General features: G+C 46.9%; 1 pseudogene across 1 annotated transcript; it reads left to right on the forward strand.

The window, feature by feature from the left end:
- The first annotated feature begins 19,234 nt into the window (after positions 1-19,234).
- LOC309834482 (non-selective voltage-gated ion channel VDAC1-like) lies at positions 19,235-20,883 on the forward strand (annotated as a pseudogene). Its single transcript has one exon. The product of its transcript is annotated as a non-selective voltage-gated ion channel VDAC1-like (transcript).
- Positions 20,884-23,259: the final 2,376 nt, after the last annotated feature.

Here is a 23,259-nt window from a genome sequence, read left to right on the forward strand (position 1 = left end):
CATTTAGTTATAGGGACACATATAATGACACATTAAATCAGGACTCTTCCTCTTCCAGGTTTGCCTGAGGCATGAAGACCAAGATGCCCCGCAGAGGGAGTTGTAGGACAGACACTGTGGTTGGGAACCAGGGAGATGGCTGAGGGCAAAAGAGGATTAGGAACTGGAGATATGGGGGATTTTGAGAGAGTTTTTTTGTAGAAAGCTGTGCTATGAGTCCCAACCCCTTGGACAGTTGGGGTTCCAACCCCAAAAGGGAGGGGCTCCCCCTCACCTCAAACCTGTTAAGGTGAGCTTCAAGGAGACCCCTTGGTGTATACTTGATGTATGTCTCCTGGAGTTTGGGGGGGCCCAGGAGGTCATATCTGACATAAATCGAAGGAGTCTAGGGAATTCCCAGGTGGTCCAGTGGTTAGGACTTGGTGCTTTCACTGCCGGGGCCTGGGTTCGATCCCTGGTCAGGGAACAAAGATCCCGCAAACCACATGGTGTGGCCAAAAAAAAAACAAAACGGAATCTAAAGGTGAGTCTGTGGCTTTCAACTTGAGACGGCAGAGCAAAGGGTGAGCAAAAAAACCCCATGTGCTTTGGGAGCCAACTCCACTTCCACAGATGGCGAGGCAAACGATGTGAGCGTGTTTCCTGTGGACTCTCTGGGGCCGTGCGTGAGGGAGAGGTGGCCTGCAGCTGCTTTAGATTTGGCTTGAGAGGACCACCCCTGGTGATGGGACCACGGTCGAGGATGAGTATGATTGGGCCACTGGAAACCAGACACTTAGGGGAGAGAGGTAGTTAAGTGCAGTTTAAACCTTCAAAGGGGTTCCTGGGAACCCCTCAGGTCTTACCTCTGTTTCCCCAGGTTTCCCCAGGCTCCTCCCCCAGGTCTCTCTACACCCTCCCTGTCTTGGTGTCCCCACCTGGTTCTTATGGATACTCTTCCCCACCTCTCAAGATAAAAGAGTCCCAACCCCACACCTCTTCCTGTGTCTTGCAAAACTCTGCCATCTCAGTCTTCAGCCCGATGTCAACAGGATCTCCCTCTGCTCAGGATTTTGCTGGTTGAAAGTTAGGAGAGGGCTTTGACAAAGGAGGAAAAGTTTGGATCATTTTCTCCCAGGGCTGTGACCAGTGTTCTACTTACTGAAGGGTAAAATCCCTTCATTACCATAAAAAACTCCCACAGGATAGATTCGCATGAGGAATGCCTTGCCACATGCTTTTTACTCCCTTCTTCTGGGACTTCTATTAGAAGTATGATAAGCCTTCTTGCTCTGTCTTCTCTGTCTCTTCCTTTTACTTCTGTATTTTCTCTCTTTAATCTCTCTGGGCTATTTTTTTCAGAGCCAGAATTTCTATTTGGTTCTTTTCAAATCTGCAATATCACTTTTTATAGTTTCCAGTTCCCTGTCAGATTTTTAAAGTTTGGCCTTTAATTTCTTTAAACACAGTAAGCGTAGTTGTTTTTAGCTTGCATCTGATAATACCAATACTTCCTGTACTTTTGGGTCTGTTTCTACTGTCTGTTGTTTCCTTGGTTTTTCTCATGGATGTTGGAATACTATCTTGAAGACTTGGATTCAAAATCCAGAAGGTATTTTTATTTGCTTTGCATAAATGCTTGGGGGTGCTACTGTTCTGGAATCACCACAATTCAATTTCAAGGCTGGATATTTCTTGGTAAGAAACCAGGGTGCGGGCTTCCCTGGTGGCGCAGTTGTTGAGAGTCTGCCTGCCGATGCAGGGGACACAGGTTCGTGTCCTGGTCAGGGAGGATCCCACATGCCGCGGAGCGGCTGGGCCCGTGAGCCATGGCCGTTGAGCCTGCGCGTCCAGAGCCTGTGCTCCGCAACGGGAGAGGCCACGACAGTGAGAGGCCCGCGTACCGCAAAAAAAAAAAAAAAAGAAAAGAAACCAGGGTGCAAGTCTGTGCGAGGCTGGTTTATGTCTTCTCCATACCCCACCTGGGGTGTGTAGTTCCACTACTGTGCAGGGTGTGGGTTTCAGAGTTCCCACCTGTGACAGGCTCTGGGTTTTCACTTCTTTCCCTCCAGCCCTGAGGGGACACTCAGAGCCAGCTCCTGCTACAGTACCTGTTTCTCCTGGGCAAGCAAATGTCCTCTGGACAAGAGCAGCTTTGTGGGCTGGGTTTCTCTTTCTGGATTCTTGTCTTCTCCCAGATCTTAGCCCAGCACTTCCTCAGTGGTTTGTCGTCTTTGTCGTTTTCAAGATGTTTTTCCAGTTTTCTGGCTCACCTTCCTTACACTGTCCTCAGTAGAGAACTGGCCTGAATTACCTTGTCCACCGTGACCAGGAGTTCACATGAAGAATGAGTGACTGTGACCTTCCTACTTGAGAAACAGCAACCCCTGCCTTAGTCACTACAGGAGGCTCTGCTGCCTTCCCGGGCTGATTTTCATCACAAAGAGCCCCACATTGGCCAAGAACACGTCCGTCCTAGTCATGCAGGATGAGTGATGCCATCCTCACGTAGTTACTCCCTTTGCCCCAGTTCTCCTCTTGCCACAAGTAGAAGTAGCAATAGTCAAGGCGTTAGGAGGTTTTGGTTTCAGTCCTGGCTTTGCCACTTGCTCGTTCTTTGCCATGGGTAAGGAAGTTACTTCCTCTTTTAGGTCTTTGCTTTTTTTAAAAAAGAAAAATGTTTATCTGCAACATGGGATTAAGAATCAGACCTCCTCGGAAGATAATGCCTGTGAAGATGCCCAACTTGCTGCTTGACACATTTAGATGCTCAAAAAATGTTGGATGAATGTTCATCTGAACCAGTTACATGACTATATCGATTTAGGGGCAACTACTAGAAAAATCTCCCAAATAACAATAGCTTTAAAAAGAATTTATTTCTCTTTCATGTATCAGATATCTGAAGGCAGGTAGTTCAGGGCTGGGGTGGACTCCACATTCGTCCGGACCTTGGACACCTTCCATCCTACGGCTCCTCCATCCTTAGTGCATTGCCTTGTGGCGCAAGGGCGCTGCTCAGCTGCCTCTCAGGCGGCAGGAGGAGGCAGGGCAGGAAAGGGCACACATTCAAGGGGACTTCGCGGCAGTCCCGTACAACACACCCGCTAAACTCCCTGGACTGGACCTGGCATACAGCTTGCACAGAGCTGCTGGGGAAGTGGGGACACGGAATCTCTGAGCTGGGTGGCACTCAGCTGTTTGTAAGGTTCTTTTTCTAAGGAATACGAGGAAAAGGGAAATTGGTAGGCCATTGGCAGTTTCTGCCACAGTGACCTTGAAGGAATCACTTTTCCTTGTTGAACTTCAGTGTCCTCTTCTGTAAAAATTGGTGGTGATGGTTGGGGCACTATTGGCATTTTGGGTGGTGTGATTCTTCACTGTGCAGAACTGTTCTAACGCAGTACAGGGCAATTAACATCTCTGGGCCATGCCTAAGTGCCAGTAGTACCCCCAGGCACTGTGACCACCAAAACAACCCTGCTCTTTTCTAACTGCCCCTTGGGAATAATACTAATCCCTGTTGAAAACCCTTGGACAAGACGATTCTAAAGTCCTAAGAGTGGCATTCTGTGAGAGCCTGTGATTCTATGATTCGATGTCACTTCTATGAAGTGATATAGTAACTTCATGTGTCACGTGGGCAAGTGGAGGGGAGAGGATGAAGATGCAAATGTCCGCTTCTTTAGTTCTCCCCAGCGTTGGGAGGAGAAAGGAATCATTATGCAGCTAGAGCCAAGGTCACTGGCCTCCAGGTGGTCAGAGGACGAGAAAGGACAGAGGAAGGAAGGAGCCAGGACAGAACTTTCCAAGGAATGGCAGGAACCCAGAACACCTGGTCCCACCAGGGGCCCACTGCCCCTCCTAAGGCCCTTTGCCGTGCCCCTGGAGGGAGAGCCATCTCCGGGGAAGCTGGCATGCTGGCCTCCATCTGTCATGATGGCCTCATTAGTGGCTCCCATGTCCATTGGCGGGACCTCATAAGGGGGGCCTGTCTGACCTTTGGGGCAGCAGATGCTACATCTGGCAGGGCTGATCCAAGCCCAAGGGCGCTGCCTCCTCTACCACAGGCTCTCAGCCCTTTCCTGCCCGAGATCCCTGTGAGGGGTGGCAATTAGGTGGACCATGGGGTGCTCAAACCAGTGAGATCTGATGGAGCCAGGGGAGGACGTGTGAGGCTCCAGAGTCATGCTGCCTAGATTCAAACCTGGTTCCCACATTTATTTAACTGTGTGACTTTGGGGGACTTCCCTGGCGTTGTGGTGGTTAGGGCTCTGTGCTTCCACTGCAGGGGGCACAGGTTCGATCCCTGGTCGGGGAGCTAAGATCCCGCATGCTGTGTGGTGCGACCAAAAAATAAGTAAATAAAAAATAAATTTAAAAAATTGTGTGACTTTGGATGAAAGCTTTTTTTCTTGTTTGTTCCCTCATCTGCAAAATGGAAATAATAATAGTTCGTACCTCACAAGGTTGCCATCAGGCTTAAATAAGACAATATGGGTAGAACATGGAGAAGAGTGCCTGGCATACGGTAGGTACTCAGTAAGTGGTAGTCCTTGCTCTTCTGGGTGGAGCCCCACCTCTCTCTTAATTCCTGGCCAGGAGATTCTGATGCACAGAATATGGCTTCCAGGTTTTAAGCAACTTGCCTGAGGTTCCAGAGTCAGCCAAACTTCATGTGCTCCATCACCCCGTGGTGAAGAGACATGCTCCCCAGAGGGAGTGGGGAGTGGACCAGCTGAGGCCACACAGCAAGCAGAGCCAAGCTGGGCTCCACTGAGCCCCCAGCTGCCCTCGGCTGTGCCCAGCACAGTTCTGGAGCTCAGAGGGCCACCTGCTTCCGTGCAGACAGAGATGCAGACGCAGGCTTGCATGCAGCCTTAGAGCACTGCCTTCAGCCTCATCTCAGAACCTGTGCTGGGAGTTGGAACTGCCCAGGCCACAGGCAGGGAGGTGTAGAGGGGCCCACGAAGGGCTCCCTTGAGTTAGCCAGCAGTTCAGGACCCGAGTTGCTTGTTGCTAGGGAAGGTGCGGGTATGAATGGAGTGGGTCTTGGAGGGGGGCAGGCAGGGCTGGGTCCTGAAAGCACACGGGAGGCCAACAGAGCCACCGCTCGGAGCACCTCTCCCCTGCTCTACAGCTCGCCATCCTGCCTGCCCTCTGTTCAGCGGCCCTGAGGTGTGGAGAGGGGCGTGAGGACTGTGCTGGGGGCCACGGGGCTTGAGGCAGATGTGTGGGTGTGAGGTCAGGACCCACGCGAGCGCGGTCCTGGGTGTGGCATTCAGTATCCCTGAGCTAACATAATAACTACGGCACTATTGTTATAGAGGTCCATGAATAATGAATATACACTAGCAAGGAGAATAACTATTTTTAGTGCTTTAGTGTTTTTAGTGCTTCCTATGTGCCAGGCATCGTGCCATGTGCTATCTCTGACTGTCTCCTTTAACCCTCTAGTCTTATGAGGAAAGTACTGTCAGTTTTGTTTTCAAAGAGGAAACTGCACTGTGAAGGCCTAAGTGACTAGTTCAAGGTCATGTAGGAGGTAAAGCAGAGGCTTGGACTGCTTTCCGTTGTGTCAACTTGATGGGTTACACACTGGACGAAGATGCCACTTATTAGCTGGGAAACACTTTGTCTCTCTGGATTTCCTTTTGCTCATCAGTAAAATGGTTTTAGACACTTTTATACTGATTATGTCACAGGGTAGTGGTTAGAACTAATTGAATGAGGGATGTGACAAATATCGTAAGTTCACTCATTATTCAATCAGCGATGATTTATTGAGCCCCAGTCTGGTGCTGGGCACCCTTCTAGGGACCAGAGATACAACAGTAAGCAGAACATGCGAGGTCCTGCCTTGGTTCCCCTCGTGGGATCTAAACTCTAAAATGGGGGTGGGGTAGGGAGACATAACAAACCAGTCAATGAATGAACAAGTATGCTGATTTCTCGTAGTGCTCGGTGCCATGAATTTTAAGACAGGTGATGGGATTCACTCTACTTCAGATGTGTTGGTAGAGAGGGGCCATCTGAACAGGTGACCCGTGGAGTTGGAGCCCGTTGATGTAAATAACCAACCACGTAAAGAATGTTATTAAACAATACATTACTAAATAACCAGAGATCACTGAAGAAATCAAAGAGGAAACCAAAAAGTACCTAGAGACAAATGACAATGAAAACATGATGATCCAAAACCTATGGGTTGCAGCAAAAACAGTTCTAAGGGGGAAGTTTATAGCAATATAATCCTACCTCAAGAAACAAGAAAAATCTCAATACAAAAAAAGAAAATTACAGACCAATATCACTGATGAATATAGATGCAAAAATCCTCAACAAAATATTAGCAAACGGAATCCAAGAACACATTAAAAGGATCATACACCATGATCAAGTGGGATTTATCCCAGGATTGCAAGGATTCTTCAATATATGCAATAGATGCCGAAAAAGTTTTTGACAAAATTCAACACCCATTTATGATAAAAATTCTCCAGAAAATGGGCATAGAGGGAAGCTACCTCAACATAATAAAGGCCATATATGACAAACCCACAGCAAACATCATTCTCAATGGTGAAAAACTGAAAGCATTTCCTCTAAGATCAGGAACAAGACAAGGATGTCCACTCTCACCACTATTATTCAACATAGTTTTGGAAGTCCTGGCCACGGCAATCAGAGAAGAAAAAGAAATAAAAGGAATACAAATTAGAAAAGAAGTAAAACTGTCACTGTTTGCAGATGACATGATATTATACATAGAGAATCCTAAAGATCCCACCAGAAAACTGCTAGAGCTAATCAATGAATTTGGTAAAGTTGCAGGGTACAAAATTAATGCACAGAAATCTCTTGCATTCCTATAACTAACAACGAAAGATCAGAAAGAGAAATTAAGGGAACAATCCTGTTCACCACTGCAACAAAAATAATAAAATACCTAGGAATAAACCTACCTAAGGAGGTAAAAGACCTGTACTCAGAAAACTATAAGACACTGATGAAAGAAATTAAAGATGATGCCAACAGATGGAGAGATATACCATGTTCTTGGATTGGAAGAATCAATATTGTGAAAATGACTATACTACCCAAAGCAATCTACAGATTCAATGCAATCCCTATCAATTTACCAATGGCATTTTTTACAGAACTAGAACAAAAAATCTTAAAATTTGTATGGAGACACAAAAGACCATGAATAGCCAAAGGAATCTTGAGGGAAAAAAAAGGAGCTGGAGGAATCAGACTCCCTGACTTCAAACTATACTACAAAGCTACAGTAATCAAGACAATATGGTACTGGCACAAAAACAGAAACATAGATCAATGGAACAAGATAGAAAACCCAGAGACAAACCCACGCACCTATGGTCAACTAATCTATAACAAAGGAGACAAGGATATACAATGGATAAAAGACAGTCTCTTCAATAAGTGGTGCTGGGAAAACTGGACAGCTACATGTAAAAGAATGAAATTAGAACACTCCCTAACACCATACATAAAAGTAAACTCAAAATGGATTAGAGACCTAAATGTAAAACCGGACACTATAAAACTCTTAGAGGAAAAGAGGAAGAATACTCTTTGACATAAATCACAGCAAGATCTTTGGTTTTTTTTTTTTTTTTTTTCTTTTTTGCGGTACACGGGCCTCTCACTGTTGTGGCTTCTCCCGTTGCAGAGCACAGGCTCCAGACACGCAGGCTCAGCAGCCATGGCCCACGGGCCCAGCCGCTCCATGGCATGTGGGATCTTCCCGGACCGGGCACGAACCCGTGTCCCCTGCATCGGCAGGTGGACTCTCAACCACTGCACCACCAGGGAAGCCCAGCAAGATCTTTTTTGATCCACCTCCTACAGTAATGGAAATAAAACCAAAAATAAACAAATGGGACCTACTGAAACTTAAAAGCTTTTGCACAGCAAAGGAGACTACAAACAAGACGAAAAGACAAACCTCAGAATGGGAGAAAATATTTGCAAACAAATAAACGGACTCAGGATTAATCTCCAAAATATATAAACAGCTCATGCAGCTCAATATTAAAAAAACAAACAACCCAATCTAAAAAGTGGGCAGAAGACCTTAATAGACATTTCTCCAAAGAAGACATACAGATGGCCAAGAAGCACAGGAAAAGATGCTCAACATCAGTAATTATTAGAGAAGTGCAAATCAAAACTACAATGAGGTATTACCTCACACCAGTTAGAATGGGCATCATCAGAAAATCTACAAACAGCAAAAGCTGAGGGTGTGGAGAAAAGGGAACCATCTTGCACTGTTGGTGGGAATGTAAATTGATACAGCCACTATGGAGAACAGTATGGAGTTTCCTTAAAAAGCTAAAAATAGAATTACCATGTGACACAGCAATCCCACTACTGGGCATATACCCTGAGAAAACCATAATTCAAAAAGACACATGCAGCCCAATGTTCATTGCAGCACTATTTACAATAGCTAGGTCATGGAAGCAACCTAAATGCCCATTGACAGACGAATGGATAAAGAAGATGTGGTACATATATACAATGGAATATTACTCAGCCATAAAAAGGAACGAAATTGGGTCATTTGCAGAGATGTGGGTGGACCTAGAGACTGTCATACAGAGTGAAGTAAGTCAGAAAGAGAAAAACAAACATCGTATATTAACACGTATATGTGGAATCTAGAAAAATGGTACAGATGAAGCAGTTTGCAAGGAAGAAATAGAGACACGGATGTAGAGAACAAACGTAGGGATACCAAGGGGGGAAAGCGGTGGTGGTGGTGGGATGAATTGGGAGCTTGAGATTGACATGTATACACTAATATGTATAAAATGGATAATTAATTAAAAAATTTAAAAAGTACCATTTCCATGCCTGCTTTTTGGAAAAGAGAAAAATAAAAAATAAAAAACAACCCTACTAGTGTACAAATGTAAGCCAATCATGGAATGAAAAGAAAAGATGCTGTAAAATGATGTTCCTGGGCAGTGAATTTGTTTTCACCTTTTAGAAATTAACTTTTATCAAAATGATTTATGCACGTGGTTTCAAAAACCACATAGTAGTTCAACCCTTCTATGGCAATAGCACTGGTTAACCCCCATTTTCCACCAGCCCTACATGGGGTGCAAAAAAAAAAATGTCACCCATGAGGGGTGGCGAGGAAGTTCTGGCTGGTGGCTGGAGCGCCGTAAGTGGAGGGGGGAGCAGTGTGAGGGGAGCCGGAGGTCAGGCAGAGGCTGGCTGTGGGAGCCCTGTGGGCACTGGCAGGGAGCTTGGATTTTACTCTCACGGTAATGGGAACCCGGCTGGCTGTTGATACAGTTCAATGGCTTGATGATGTTGGGCTGACATTCTGCCACTCTTCAACCTGTGCCCACTCGTTGTAAGTGGCTGCGGCCACTCCAGGCATCACATCTACATACAAGGCAGATTCTGCTTACTACTTCTTTTCTTTTAATGTGGGCCTTTTTTTTTTTTTAGTCTTTATTGAATTTGTTACAATATTGCTTCTGGTTTTTTTTTTTTTATGTTTTGGCTTTTTGGCTACCGGGCACGTGGGATCTTAGCTCCCTGATGAGGGATCGAAACCCGCACCCCTTACACTGGAAGGCTAAGTCCTAACCACAGGACCGCCAGGGAAGTCCCATGATTTTGCTTACTTCTGACTAATCAGAATGGTTCTTAGCTGCAAGGGAGACTAGAAAAGGAGTCTGGTATAGGAATGAGTTTCTCCGACCCAAGACTGGAGGCAGGAAGGAGAGCTGGGGCTTGAGGTGGGGCGTGGTCTGCTGCACAGGTGCTTCTCTGTCACACACGGGCATAGGATGGTCTGGGCTGGGCCTGAGGTTCTGCATCTCAAACGAGCTCTCCAGAGATGCTGATGTGGCTGGTCTGTTGCCCACACTTCCAGGAGCATATGGGTAGACACCACTGGAGATCTTTAAAAATTATTTATTTATTTATTTATTTATGGCTGTGTTGGGTCTTCATTGCTGCGTGCAGGCTTTCTCTAGTTGCGGCGAGTGGGAGGCTACTCTTTGTTGTGGTGCGCGGGCTTCTCATTGCAGTGGCTTCTCTTGTTGCGGAGCACGGGCTCTAGGGCGCGTGGGCTTCAGTAGCTGTGACATGTGGGCTCAGTAGCTGTGGTGCACGGGCTCTCGAGTGCAGGCTCAGTAGTTGTGGTGCACAGGCTTAGTTGCTCTGTGGCATGTGGGATCTTCCCGGACCAGGGCTCGAACGCGTGTCTCCTGTATTAGCAGGTGGATTCTTAACCACAGCACCACCAGGGAAGCCCCACTGGAGAGTTTTAAGTAAGAGAGTAGTTACCTGATTTCTGTGGTTCTGTGGAGAATGCCGTGTAGGGGACAAGAGGGGACACCGGGAGGCTAGTTAAGAAGCCAAAAATCATGGTCACTTGGGTTAAGGTGGTGGCAGGGGATATGACTCTGGTGGGTGTTTACGTTTTTTTTAATTTAGAAAATTGTGGTAAAATACACTTAAATTTTATTATTTTAACCATTTTTAAGTGTACAACTCAGTGGTATTATATACATTCCCAATGTTGTGCAACCATCACCACCATCCAGTTCCAGAACATTCTCATCATTTCAAACAGAGACTCTGTACCCATTAAATAATAACTCCCCCTTCCTCCCCCTGTCCCAGTCTCTGGTAACCTCTATTTTACTTTGTTTCTATGTATTTGACTGTTCTCGGATAATTCATATAAGTAGAATCATATATTAGTTGTCGTTTTGCATCTGGCTTATTTCAGTTAGCATAATGTCTTCAAGGCTCATCCACATTGTAGCTTGTATTAGAACTTCATTCCTTTTTACAGTTAAATAATATTCCATCCTATGGATAGTATGCATTTTGTTCATTCATTCATCTGTTGGTGGGTATCTGGATCATTTCCACCTTTTGTCTATTGTGAAGAATGCTGCAACACACACAGGTGTGCAAGTATCTGTTGGAGTCCAGTGGTTGGTTTTGAGATATGTTTTGGAGCCAGACCATCAGAACTTGCTGATAGTAGGAAGGAAAGGCAGGGATAGAATTAAGAACGACTCCTGGTGATGGTGTCATTTACAAAGATGGGGAAGAAGTTGTAGAGTGCTCTGCAAACATCGGGTAGTATCATTATTTTATTTAGAATTGTTCTGAGGGGTTATCAGCTATGAAATTGCCAGTAAAGAAACCAAAACATCACTTTTGTAAGACAGACATCTAGGGCCTGGGAACTTAAATCAGGACTTGGCAAACGATGGCCCACAGACCAAATCCAGCCCACCACCTGGTCTTATATAAGAGCTAAGAGAGCTAAGAATAGGTTTCACAGTTTTAAATATAAATGTGAAAAAAGACCATGTAGCCCTTTAGCTGACAGTTGTTCAATTTTGCCTCTTGGCTTGCATAGCCTAAAATATTTACTGTCTGGCCCTTTACAGAAGAAGTTTGCCGACCCCTGGCCTAAATTAACTGGTTTGGCTCAGACTGAAGAGATGTGCTCAGTGGAAATAAAAAAGCAAAGCAAAACCAAATTCCCCCTCACCCCTGCTGACCTACTTCTGCAGTTTGTTTTTTTCCTTTCCCAAGAGTATGTGCTGATTGTACATACAGTAAATCATCCCACCGCTCCGAGTTCCACCCTCTGCAGGTCACTGCAGTTACCAGCTGCAGTCAGTTGTGACCCTGAAGCTGATTAATGCCAGCACAGTACTGTTTATCAGGAACAAGTGATTTATTTTAGCATCCAAATTTTAAACGGTGTCTATGCTTCCCAGGAAGCTGTCTGGTTTAGAAAATTGCCTATAATAAATGCATGCAATAAATCCATTGTTTTGAACCTAAAGAAAGATATTCAAGTTTTATAAGAGAGAATCAGTTTCTCCTCATCTTCACCAAATACGTGTTGTGTATGTAAATAATTTAAAACAATGGTTTGAATGGGTGCTAAATTACCAGCTTTCCAAAATGCAATCACGGCTCTTATTTTTCCAATTAATCATGGAAAAAAATCCATTTGCTGGTGTGTCCCTAGTGAGGCCTCCTAAAATATCCAAGATTCCATGGTGCTTACTCAGTCCAATGTGTTCGGTCGAGCCTTGAAGTGCTACATGGGAAGACGTCTGGAGAGGGTGACCTGTCCACTCATGGGCCCCAGCTTTCAGGGTTTTAACTGTCGGCCCCAGTCCCGGATGGTCCTGCACTTCCTCACCTGATTGCTGAGGGATGCTGTGGCCTGGCTCTCGGGGAGTTTGGGGCTGCTCATTCTTGAGCTCCCGAAGTTTTAATTCTTTCAGTTCAGGTTCACTCAGTGCCCGAGGGGCTGGGTCCTAAGAAGGAGTCAGCTTCAGCCCCAAGCTGTGCCCCTTTTTTGACGTCAGAGCCCAGCATTAGGAGTAGATGCAGGGCATGCACAGGCCCCCACCCTTTGGAGACCGTGCTGTGTTTTCTAGCAAGTTGCTCTCAGCCAACATCAAACCTCTTCACCGGAGAGCTTCCCACAACATCCCTCTTTGAGGGTGCAGGGCTTGCGCCGGAGACTTTTGTGGCCCTTTGCAAATTTAGCCCCCCGTTCCTCAGTACTCACTTCTGCATACCAAGGGAGATTGGGAGCAGTGGTCTTTGGCCGGTTGTGGGAAGTTCTGGGCAATGAATGTCTACTTGCCTCAGCGTTGCATAAGCAAGAGGGTCTCCTGGGACTCTGCCCTCCACTGAGAATATTGGTCCAGGGGCGATTTGCTGGTTCACTTGGTGGAAGTGGCTGGCAGCTTCTGTCTTGCAAAGTTCATTCATTCATTCAACAAATGTTTACACTGCATCTCTTACATGCTGGCTACTGTCCTAGGCGCTGGGGACACACCAGTGAGCAAAACAGACAAAGCTCCCTGCCCTCATGAGGCTATATGGGCATGCATTCAGTTCTGCTCTAGAGTGCAGCATGGTGATGGGGGGCCCAGAGGTGGGAGGAAAGATTGCTGTGTGCCTGTGTGTCCAGGTCGCTGGGAAAGGCTTCACATGAGAAGAGATATTGGCTGGGGTCTTGAATGCTGAGTGGGATTTGCTGGAGCACACAGCGGAACAGAACTGGGGAACAGAATTCCCCATTTTTTGCAAATAAATCAGCTCCAGGAGGAGCCACTCAGAAGAAAAGGTACCTGTAGGCTAGGCTGGGGCCACTGAGGGACTTTGAGTGCTGTGCCAGAGGGTGTAGACTCTGCATTTGTAGCCTCATTTTCAGGGTCCCCAGCAGCGAGCAACTCTAGGGGAGCCTTTCACAGGACCCCCTACAGTTGGGTCCTGCCACTCTTCCCTTCCACTCTTCCGTGGTCATGGTCTCCCCCAAGTCTCCAGCCAAGGGCTGGCTGGGTGGGTGCCTTTTGGAGTGCACCCTGATATGCTATCTTATCCCCGACCTTTCTAGCGATCACATTGAATAACTTGTCTCCTCCCTAGGCGCCTGTGTGCCACACCTCCTGATTTAGGACCAGAATGCATTAGCACCTGTTTTGTTTTCTCGCTCAGTACTGTCACGGCGCCAGGTTCTCTGTGCCTATCTTTCTCAGCATAAAGTTCTCCTTTGGATACAGTGATTTTAACTGTGGGCTTGGCCCCACCTTGGGGCTCTGAGACAGCAGCAGGTGGAAGTTTGGGCCAGGTGTCCTCAAGTTTGGTCCTTGGAGCCTGCATCATCCTGCTGGAATGCAGAATCTCCTCAGATCTACTGAACTGGAATCTCCAGGGTGGGGTCTCGGTCAGCTTTTTGGACATGCCCCCCCAAGTTGTTCTTATGCATGTAAGAGAAATGCTCCTTAACATTCTGGGGAGCTGGGGCTAGGTTTCCTTGATTGGATTTCATGCATTTAGCACCCAGAGACAGTGGGACCTTGGCTCAGCTGGCCTCTGCCTGGTACTGCCGGGTCTCCTGAGTTACTACCCTCGAGGCTGCTGTTCCTGGTGGAGAGGGTGAATCTTTCTTCCTTAAAGCTGCATCTCCCTCTCTGGGATTTCCACCCTCTGGATCACACCAAGCAAGCTGAATGCTTCTCCCAGATGCCTCTCTTCAGACATCTGAAGGCTGCTGTCATGTCAAGATCCTTGGTGTTTTGGACCAGTCTTTCTTATTTATTTATTTATTTATTTGGTTGTGTGGGGTCTTAGTTGCTACAGGCGGTCTCCTTAGTTGCGGCTTGCCAGCTCCTTAGTTGCGGCATTCCAACTCTTAGTTGCGGCATGTGGGATCTAGTTCCCTGACCAGGGATCAAACCTGGGCCCCCTGCATTGGGAGCGCAGAGTCTTATCCACTGTGCCACCAGGGAAGTCCCTTGGACCAGTCTTTATTGTGATCTCTAGACACGCTGCTCTCCTGCGTGCTCTCTTGAATGATGACTGTGTGCTCTGAACTTTCTCTGTATTCTCATTTTCTCTTCCCAACATCCTGATAAGTTTGCCTTTATTATCCCCATTTCACAGGTGAGGAAATATAGGCCCAAAGAGGGCAAGAAACTTTCCTAAGGTTACATGACTAGTTTGTGCCAGAACTAGGATTTGAACCCAAGGGCAACTAGAACACCAAAAACCAGAGCTCTGTTACGATCCCCATTTTACAGATGGGGAAATGGAGGGATCTGCCTAAATCACACAGCAGCAAGTGGTAGAGCTGCGCTATGACCCGAGAGCCTGCATTCTTCATCATTATGCCCAAGCCTGCCTTCCCACACAATCATCATGCCTGTATCAGAACCTCCGCTGCTTAACACAGGGGATGATGGGCACTTAGGAAGCCGCCCAGAGAAACGCTGGTTAATATAATTATTGAAACTATTCTTAGAGCTTGACACTGCTCACACGTTATACAACATTATGTATTATATATATTTTATATACATTTATATATTTATGGACAAATATATATTATGTCAAAGGAAATACATTTCCAAACTTGAAATAACTATAAGATAACTGAAATTGCTACTGTTGGGTGGAGGAGGGTATTTCAAACCATCTCTGGGAGTGACGGATACTGTTCAATACACCCAGTGCTTACTGAGCACCTATCACGTGCCTAGAAGGAGAGGCCCCTGTGTCAGACCTACAGCTGTTTACTCACAGTCAAACCCCTTCCTTGCAGCCTGACTCAGATTTGGTTCAGGTACTGGGCGGCCATGTGCTTCATGACCCCTTCCCCAGCCCCAAAGGCCAAATGTTAATAATCCCAAACCAGCCATTCTTACCCCTGACAGAATGTTAGCATCACCCAGAGAGGTTTTAAAAGTGAGGAGAGCTCCAGACCACAGTTATGTCAGACACTGTCAAGGTGTGTGTGGGGGCCCCCCAGGTGCACTCAGGGCCAGGTCTAAAGCAGTCATGATCATTCCAGTCTTCTTGCTAGCGGTTGTCTTAGGTCTGGGTGTGGGATACAATGCTGGCCAATGAGACATCAGGAGAAGCGTGTGTGGGGGGATGTAAAGGGAGAAACTCTCTGCTCTTAATACTTCACTTCTGATGCTTCTGGTCGCCCAATATGTGAGGGCTTTTCCTACACCAAGCAATTCTGTGACACCAGCTGGGTGTTGTCCAATTCAGTTCAGTTCTGATACTATCTACCTGGAGTTAGCGTCAGATTCCACAGGTTAAGGGCTCAGTCCCATGAGAGTGTCCCTCTCCTCCCAGCCCCAACTTCGGACACCAACTGCAAGTCCAGGTTGTTACCTGTGCTTCTAACTCACTCTCTATAAGTTGCAGGTTCCCATGACTCTCTCCTTGAGTTCAATTAATTGCCTAGAATGGCTCACAGAACTCAGGAAAAGTTTACTTATGAGATCACCAGTTTAATATAAAAGGATACAACTCAAGAACAGCCAGGTGGAAGAGAAGCATAGGGCGAGGTGTCGGGGAAGGGACGCCCTCTGGGTGTGCCACCCTCCGAGCACCTCTACATGTTCACCACCTAGAAGTTCTCTGAGCCCCTTCAGTTAGGACATTTTTAAATGGAGGCCTCATCACATAGACGTGATTGATTAAACCATCAGCCACGGGCGATTGAACTCAGTCCCCAGCTCCTCTCCCCTCCCAGGAGGCTGAGTGCGGGGACTGAAAGTTCCACATCTCTAATCACATAATTGCTTCCCCTTGGCAACCAGCCCCCATCCTGTGGTTGCTGATCTAGGGGTTTTCCAAAAATTCACATAAATTCAGGTGTGGTTGAAAGGACCTTGTTATGAATAACAAAAGATTCTCTTTTCACCTTATGGCTCTTATCATTTAGGAAATTCTGAGGGTATAATGAGCTCTGTGCCAGGAACAGGGATGAAGACCAAATATATATTTTTTGCTGTAAATCACAATATCACGGGGGAGCACCAGGGAACATTTTAATGGCTCTCCAGACAAGGGATGCAAGGGTCACTTCCTGTCTTTGGATGATATGGTGTGAGCATGGACTGCTTGTCACTGTTGCAGGCCTCTTATGACCATGTGGATAAAGTCAAGAGAATACCAGGGGGACTTCCCTGGGGGTGCAGTGGTTAAGAGTCTGCCTGCCAATTCAGGGGACACGGGTTCGAACCCTGGTCTGGGAAGATCCCACATGCTGTGGAGCAACTAAGCCGCGAGCCACAACTACTGAGCCCGACTGCTGCAACTACTGAAGCCTGCGCGTCTAGAGCCCATGCTCCACAACAAGACAAGCCACCGCAATGAGAAGCCTGTGCACGGCAACAAAGAGTAGCCCTCACTCGCCGCAACTAGAGAAAGCCCGCACGCAGCAATGAAGACCCAATGCAGCTAAAAAAAAGAGAGGGACTTCCCTGGTGGCACAGTGGTTAAGAATCTGCCTGTCAATGCAGGGGACACAGGTTCGAGCCCTGTTCTGGGAAGATCCCACATGTCGCGGAGCAACTAAGCCCGTGCGCCACAACTATGGAGCCTGCACTCTAGAGCCCGCGAGCCACAACTCCTGAGCCCACGTGCCACAACTACTGAAGCCTGCACACCTAGAGCCCACGCTCTGCAACAAGAGAAGCCACCACAATGAGAAGCCTGCACACAGCAATGAAGAGCGGCCCCTGCTCGCAACTACAGAAAGCGCATGCACAGCAATGAAGACCCAACACAGCCAAAACCTAAATAAATAAATAAATAAATCTTAAAAAAAAAAAAAAAAAGAGAGAGAATACCAGGGAAGCTGACCCAAAGCCCTGTTTTTGTCCAGCCACTAAATTAACATGATCTGGAAGACGCTTGCCTCCAGGCTAACTCTTGTATGAGATAATAAGTGACCTTATTATGGGAGCTACTTTAGCTGGGCATTCTGTTACTTGCAGCTAGCAGCATTCCTAGTTGTTATGGTCCCTAAAGAGCTTACAGGGCTACTGGGGGGACAGGGCAGGGAGCACACTCAGGGAACGTTTGGTCACCGTATGGCAGCAATAAGTAACTGAGCACCAAGCAGGCTGTTACAGGCACTGCAATGTGGGAAAGAAGGACAGGATTGGTGGGAACTGCCAGGTTTGGGAAGAGTTCATGGAGAAGGAGGCGGGAAGGTGGCGAGTGGGTAGACGAGATTACAGAGGTGAGTCCGAACTTGGGCTTTGAAACCTGCCTCTACGGCTCACCAGCAGGGAGACTTTAGAGACCAAGAGTGACTTTACCTCTCTCGGCCTCAGTTTCTCAGCTCTTAAGTGGGGATGATAATAGGGCCTAAATCATGGGGTTTTGTGAGGATTTGAAAAGACACTTAGCACTGTGTGTGGCCCACGGCAGGCCCCCAAGTGAAAGCCATTGTGATGACTATTCCTGAGGCATGAGTCACTGTCAGAACCCTGGTTGCAGCCACACTCCTGCCACCAGTTCTGAACCAGCCAAAGCGCTTTCCTCCCTCTGCAGGTCTGGGCTCCCCTGCCGCAGGTGGGGATGAAGAAGAAACTTGCCGGCAAAGCAGCTCTTTCTTCGGGGACGCTTCTATTTCTTTTTGCTTGTGCTGTGCCTTTGTTCTCCATGGTCTGGATTTCAGGGCTCGGCTCTTCCCCTGAGCCCAGATTTCCCCCTTCACACAGATCCTGAATTGGTCTCCAGGCCTGTGGCTTTTTTCTGGCCATGAATTTGGACTCCTTTGTCTTGCAGATCTATTAATGTTTTTTCTTAATTTAATTTTAATTAATTAATTAATTTGGGCTGTACCGGTTCTTGGTTGTGGCGTGCATGTGGGATCTAGTTCCCTGACCAGGGACTGAACCCGGGCCCCCTGCATCGGGAGCACGGACTCTTACCCACTGGACCACCAGGGAAGTCCCTGTCTTGCAGATCTGGAGGTATCCCTTCTGACCTGCCCCAGTTGGCTGCCCTGAGGATAAAGCCTCCCTGCTGATGAACTGGCTCACAGGTTGCTGTGAGCCTCCAACTTCTCCCCCAGAGTACCCCTGACAACAGAGGAGTGTGAACACTGTTTGAGTCCGCCACAGTGAGAAATGTATCTGAAGCCTCATGTCTGATCTTCAATTCATGTGGATTTTGCAGCTTACTTCCTGACTTTAACAGGTCATTTATAGTAGAAAAAGTTTACAATAACTAACCATTAGGAAAGAATACAAAGAACTTCCATAGCTGCCCTATTAATTAATGCATGGACTACAGTTGCAATGAGTCTAGCTGTTTTTTAGTTTTGAACTGAATTAAAAAGAGAGAAGGTCAGCTTCTTTCCTCTGTCCAAGGTTACAATATGTCAAAACCCCAGACCCCTGTAACTCTGTGGTTGTGAAAGGCGACAGTTCTTCCTGCACTAGCTTTGGGTAATCACCGATGAGAGACACCTGGGGTACCATCAAAGCCATGGGCCGGTGTAGCAGGTTCAGGCTTCTGTTGATGGTAGGCCACGTAGCCCAGGAAACGCCAAGAAATTGTTCCTTGGCCTGGTGATGCCATTGAGCTTTGCTTCTTGCTGCCTTCCAGGTCCTTGTCTGGCCTGCCCCTGCTTCTTATCAGGTCTCATCCATGTGACTTGAATTCTGCAACTGGTGTCTGTCTGCCTCTGCCCTTTGTGTCAGATAGGTTACGTGTAACAAAAGACCTAAACAGACTGTGGCTAAGTCATTATGACACTGAATTATCTCAATATGAAGTCTGGATTTCTTCCTGGAGGATTCACAACTCATGGAGCATGATTCCTAGATGTCCGGCCATTAGGACAGAAAACAGCGTTTGCCAAGGTGTGCAACCTGCAAAGAGGGGTGCAGAAGATGGCTGTGCCTCTCACGTATGCTGATCTTGGCAAATCTGCCAGGGATGTCTTCACCAAGGGCTATGGGTTTGGCTTAACAAAACTTGATTTGAAAACAAAATCTGAGAATGGACTGGAATTTACAAGCTCAGGTTCAGCCGACACCGAGACCACCAAAGTGACGGACAGTCTGGAAACCAAGTACAGATGGACCGAATATGGTCTGACGTTTACGGAGAAATGGAACACTAACAACACACTAGGCATGGAGATTACTGTGGAAGATCAGTTTGCACGTGGCCTGAAGCTGACCTTCAATTCATCCTTCTCTCCAAACACTGGGAAAAAAAAAAGCTAAAATCAAGACAGGGTACAAGCGGGAACATATCAACCTGGGCTGTGGTGTGGATTTCGACATTGCCGGCCCTTCCATCCGGGGTGCTCTGGTGCTGGGTTATGAGGGCTGGCTGGCTGGCTACCAGATGAATTTTGAGACTGCAAAGTCTTGAGTGACCCAGAGCAATTTTGCAGTTGGCTACAAGACCGATGAGTTCCAGCTTCACACTAATATAAATGATGGGACAGAGTTTGGTGGCTCCATTTATCAGAAGGTGAACAAGAAGTTGGAGACTGCTGTTAATCTAGCCTGGACAGCGGGAGACAGTAACACTCGCTTCAGAATAGCAGCCAATTTCCAGATCGACCCTGACGCCTGCTTCTTGGCTAAAGTGAACAACTCCAGCCTCATAGGGTTAGGGTACTCAGACCCTAAAGCCAGGTATCAAACTGACACTGTCAGCTCTGCTGGATGGCAAGAATGTCAACGCTGGTGGCCACAAGCTTGGTCTAGGACTGGAGTTTCAAGCATAAATGAATACTGTACAATCGTTTAATATTAAACTATTTTTCAGCATAGCTACCTTCAGAATTTAGTGTACCTTTTAATGTTGTATGTCTGGGATGCAAGTATCGCTAAATATCATGCTAGACTTCCAGGTTAAAGATGATTCAGCTGTAGGGTGTTACCCTTTCAGAGGTACAGAAGAAACCCAATTTCAAAAAAGGTCCTTTCAGCTGTAGACTTGAGGGGGAGCTTGCTGGCCCCTCTAGAGATGTCAGGCTCCTTTTTTACCTAGAAATGGCTGCAAGTGGAAGTTGATAATTTGCAGGCATTTTGTAATTTGTAAATTCGTATTGAGTAAATGAATGAAATTGTGACTTCCTGAGAATTGAACCTTGGTTTCCTATCCTGATTGAGGAGAGGCTGTTGGATGGTGTACACAAACTCATCTGAAAGGGACTTTTTTAGGCAGGGACTTTTCCCACCCCAATCCGTCACCTCTTTTACACCAAAAGTAGTCTGCTGGGTGTGGTAGCTGTTTCTTCTGTGCCATTTTGGGGTGGAGAAGGTGGATGTGATGAAGCCAATAATTCAGGACTTAATTGTGTTTTTTCTCATGTTGTGTTTTTTTTTGCCCTTGCACCAGAGTATGAAATAGCTTCTAAGAGCTCCAGGTGCAAGCTGGGAGGAGTCTGTGTGACTGTAATCACATGGTGACAACACTCAGAATCTGAATTGAACTTCTCTTGTACTCTCGCCACTCAGTTTATTTTTTAGCAGTTTAATGGGTACATTTTAGAGTCTTCCATTTTGTGTGGAATTAGTTCCTCCCCTTCAAATGCTGTAATTAACATCACTTAAAATAAAACTTGAATAAAATACTGAAACCTTAAAAAAAAAATGAAGTCTGATCCAGAGTTGATGAGCAGCTCAAAAATGTCAGCAAGGACCAGGCGCTATTGATCTCTCTGTTCAGCCATATTCACTGTGCTTGCTTTTCTTAAGCTTATTACCTTTTGATGGCAAGATGGCTGCCACAGCTCCAGCCATCATGTCCTCACACAAGCACATTCCTGGCAGGAAGGAGGAGGAAGGGGTAGTTTCTCCCATTAAGGGGTAGTTTCTAACTCTTTAATCAGGAAGCAAGAAGCCTTTCAGCAGATTTGTCTTTATGTCTCATTGGCTAGAATGGTATCCTGACTACAAAGGAAACCGGGAAAGTGAGAATCTAGGAAAAGCAAATGAAATTACTGTGTTGGCTTTAGCCTAATCATGATTCATCTCCTGGGGCTAGAAAAAAACCAGGGTCTGTGGTGAGGAGAAGGGGCAGATGGCTTTAGGGTAACACTAACAGTATCCTCCAGTCTTTCTAATTTCCCGTGTCACCATCAACCTACTGGCTCAAACTGTCTGGTCCACCCCCTGCCTGTCTGAGGAGAAAGAATGGAACACCTCCATTGGGGTTTGTTATTAAATCTGTCAAAGGGAAGAGATGTCCTCTTTCAACAAATCTCATAGAATTGCACTCTTTGCCAGGCCTGAGCAAGACAGAGATAGCTCTCACCTCAACACATCTCAGGACTGCTGACTCTTGAGAACAGAGATTTTTCTTAAGAAAAAGCTGATCATTAATTAGCTCTCCCACACAATTATTCCCCAAATTAAGTTTGGGTACAGTGACTATCTCTAATTGGCTATTGTTATAGACAGAGAATCCACACGTCTGCATTGCTTTCAAATGCAGCATGGTCTAGGAGGGGCATGTGCAGAAGCAAGGGCACAGACCTGGTAACTCCTGCCAAGATTTGAGTCTTGGCATGGCCAATGTGACCTTGGGCAAGTCCTTGAACTTCCCGGGGCCTCTGTTTGTTCCACTCTAAGTCTGAGACCTAACAGCCACCCCCAGGGTTGCGGTGAGGATGAACTGGGACAACTGAAGCCAAAGGACTTGAAAGGGAGAAGGCTGTGGTACTCTAAAGCTGCAGTCACTTCTTGCCTTCACCATGAGCACATTTTCAATTACGTATTTGCACTTGAAATTGGCCACCTGCTGGCTGACTAACTTAGAAATCAGTTCCATGGCTCATTTGGGAGCAAGGCTCTTACACCTCGTTGGCCTTCTTGCCTCTTTTTAAGCTTGTCCCAAAGAGCTGGTGCCAGTCTCCAGCTTCTTGATTTGTGGGTATCTGTGAGAGGCTTTTCCCCTCTTTTCTTCCATTGCTTTTTTCTTTTATTGTTGAGGTAAAATTTATATGCAGTAAAGTCCACAAACCTTTATATATATATATATATATTTTTTTTTTTTTTTTTGCCGTACGCGGGCCTCCAGCTGCTGTGGCCTCTCCCGCCGCAGAGCACAGACTCCGGACGCGCAGCCCCAGCGGCCACGGCCCACGCCGCGGCATGTGGGATCCTCCCGGACCGGGGCACAAACCCACGTCCCCTGCATGGGCAGGCTGACTCTCAACCACTGCGCCACCAGGGAAGCCCTATATATATTTTTAATGTTTTTAGCTGTGTTGGGTCTTCGTTGCGGTGCGCAAGTTTTTCATTTTGCGGTGGCATCTCTTGTTGCGGAGCACGGGCTCCAGGCGCGCAGGCTTCAGTAGTTGCAGCGCATGGGCTCTAGAGCGCAGGCTCAGTAGTTGTGGCGCACGAGCTTAGTTGCTTCGCGGCATGTGGGATCTTCCCAGACCAGGGCTCAAACCCGTGTCCCCTGCATTGGTAGGCGGATTCTTAACCGTTAATTCTTAACTGCGCCACCAGGGAAGTCCAAAGTCCACAAATCTTTAAATGTACTATGTAGGTTATGTGTTTTTCTGTATGTATACACCTGTGTAAATACCATCCAGAGCAAGATACAGAACATTTCCATCACTTCAGAAGGCTTCCTCGTCCCCTCGCCATCAGTACCCCACCCTGCCTTACTCCCCACCTGCTGCTTCATCAACGCAGCTTGTCCTCACATCACTTAGTAACTCTTCTTGAACTTCCTATGAAGTGGCACCGTATACCCTGTATCTCACATAGTTCTTGCAATACCTTCTCTTCTATTTTCCTTTTTCTGATCAGTTTTAGGCAGCCCGTCAGCCCCTCTTCCTGATGGGCAGAGCTCCTCCCTTCTGGCACGTCACTCCTGACATTCTGATTTCATCTGCTGAGATGGGCAGAGCCCTCAGACATGCCTCCCCTGTCAGGGGGT

The sequence above is a fragment of the Grampus griseus genome (assembly GCF_964374135.1).
Source record: "Grampus griseus genome assembly, chromosome: 16".
NCBI lineage: Eukaryota > Metazoa > Chordata > Mammalia > Artiodactyla > Delphinidae > Grampus > Grampus griseus.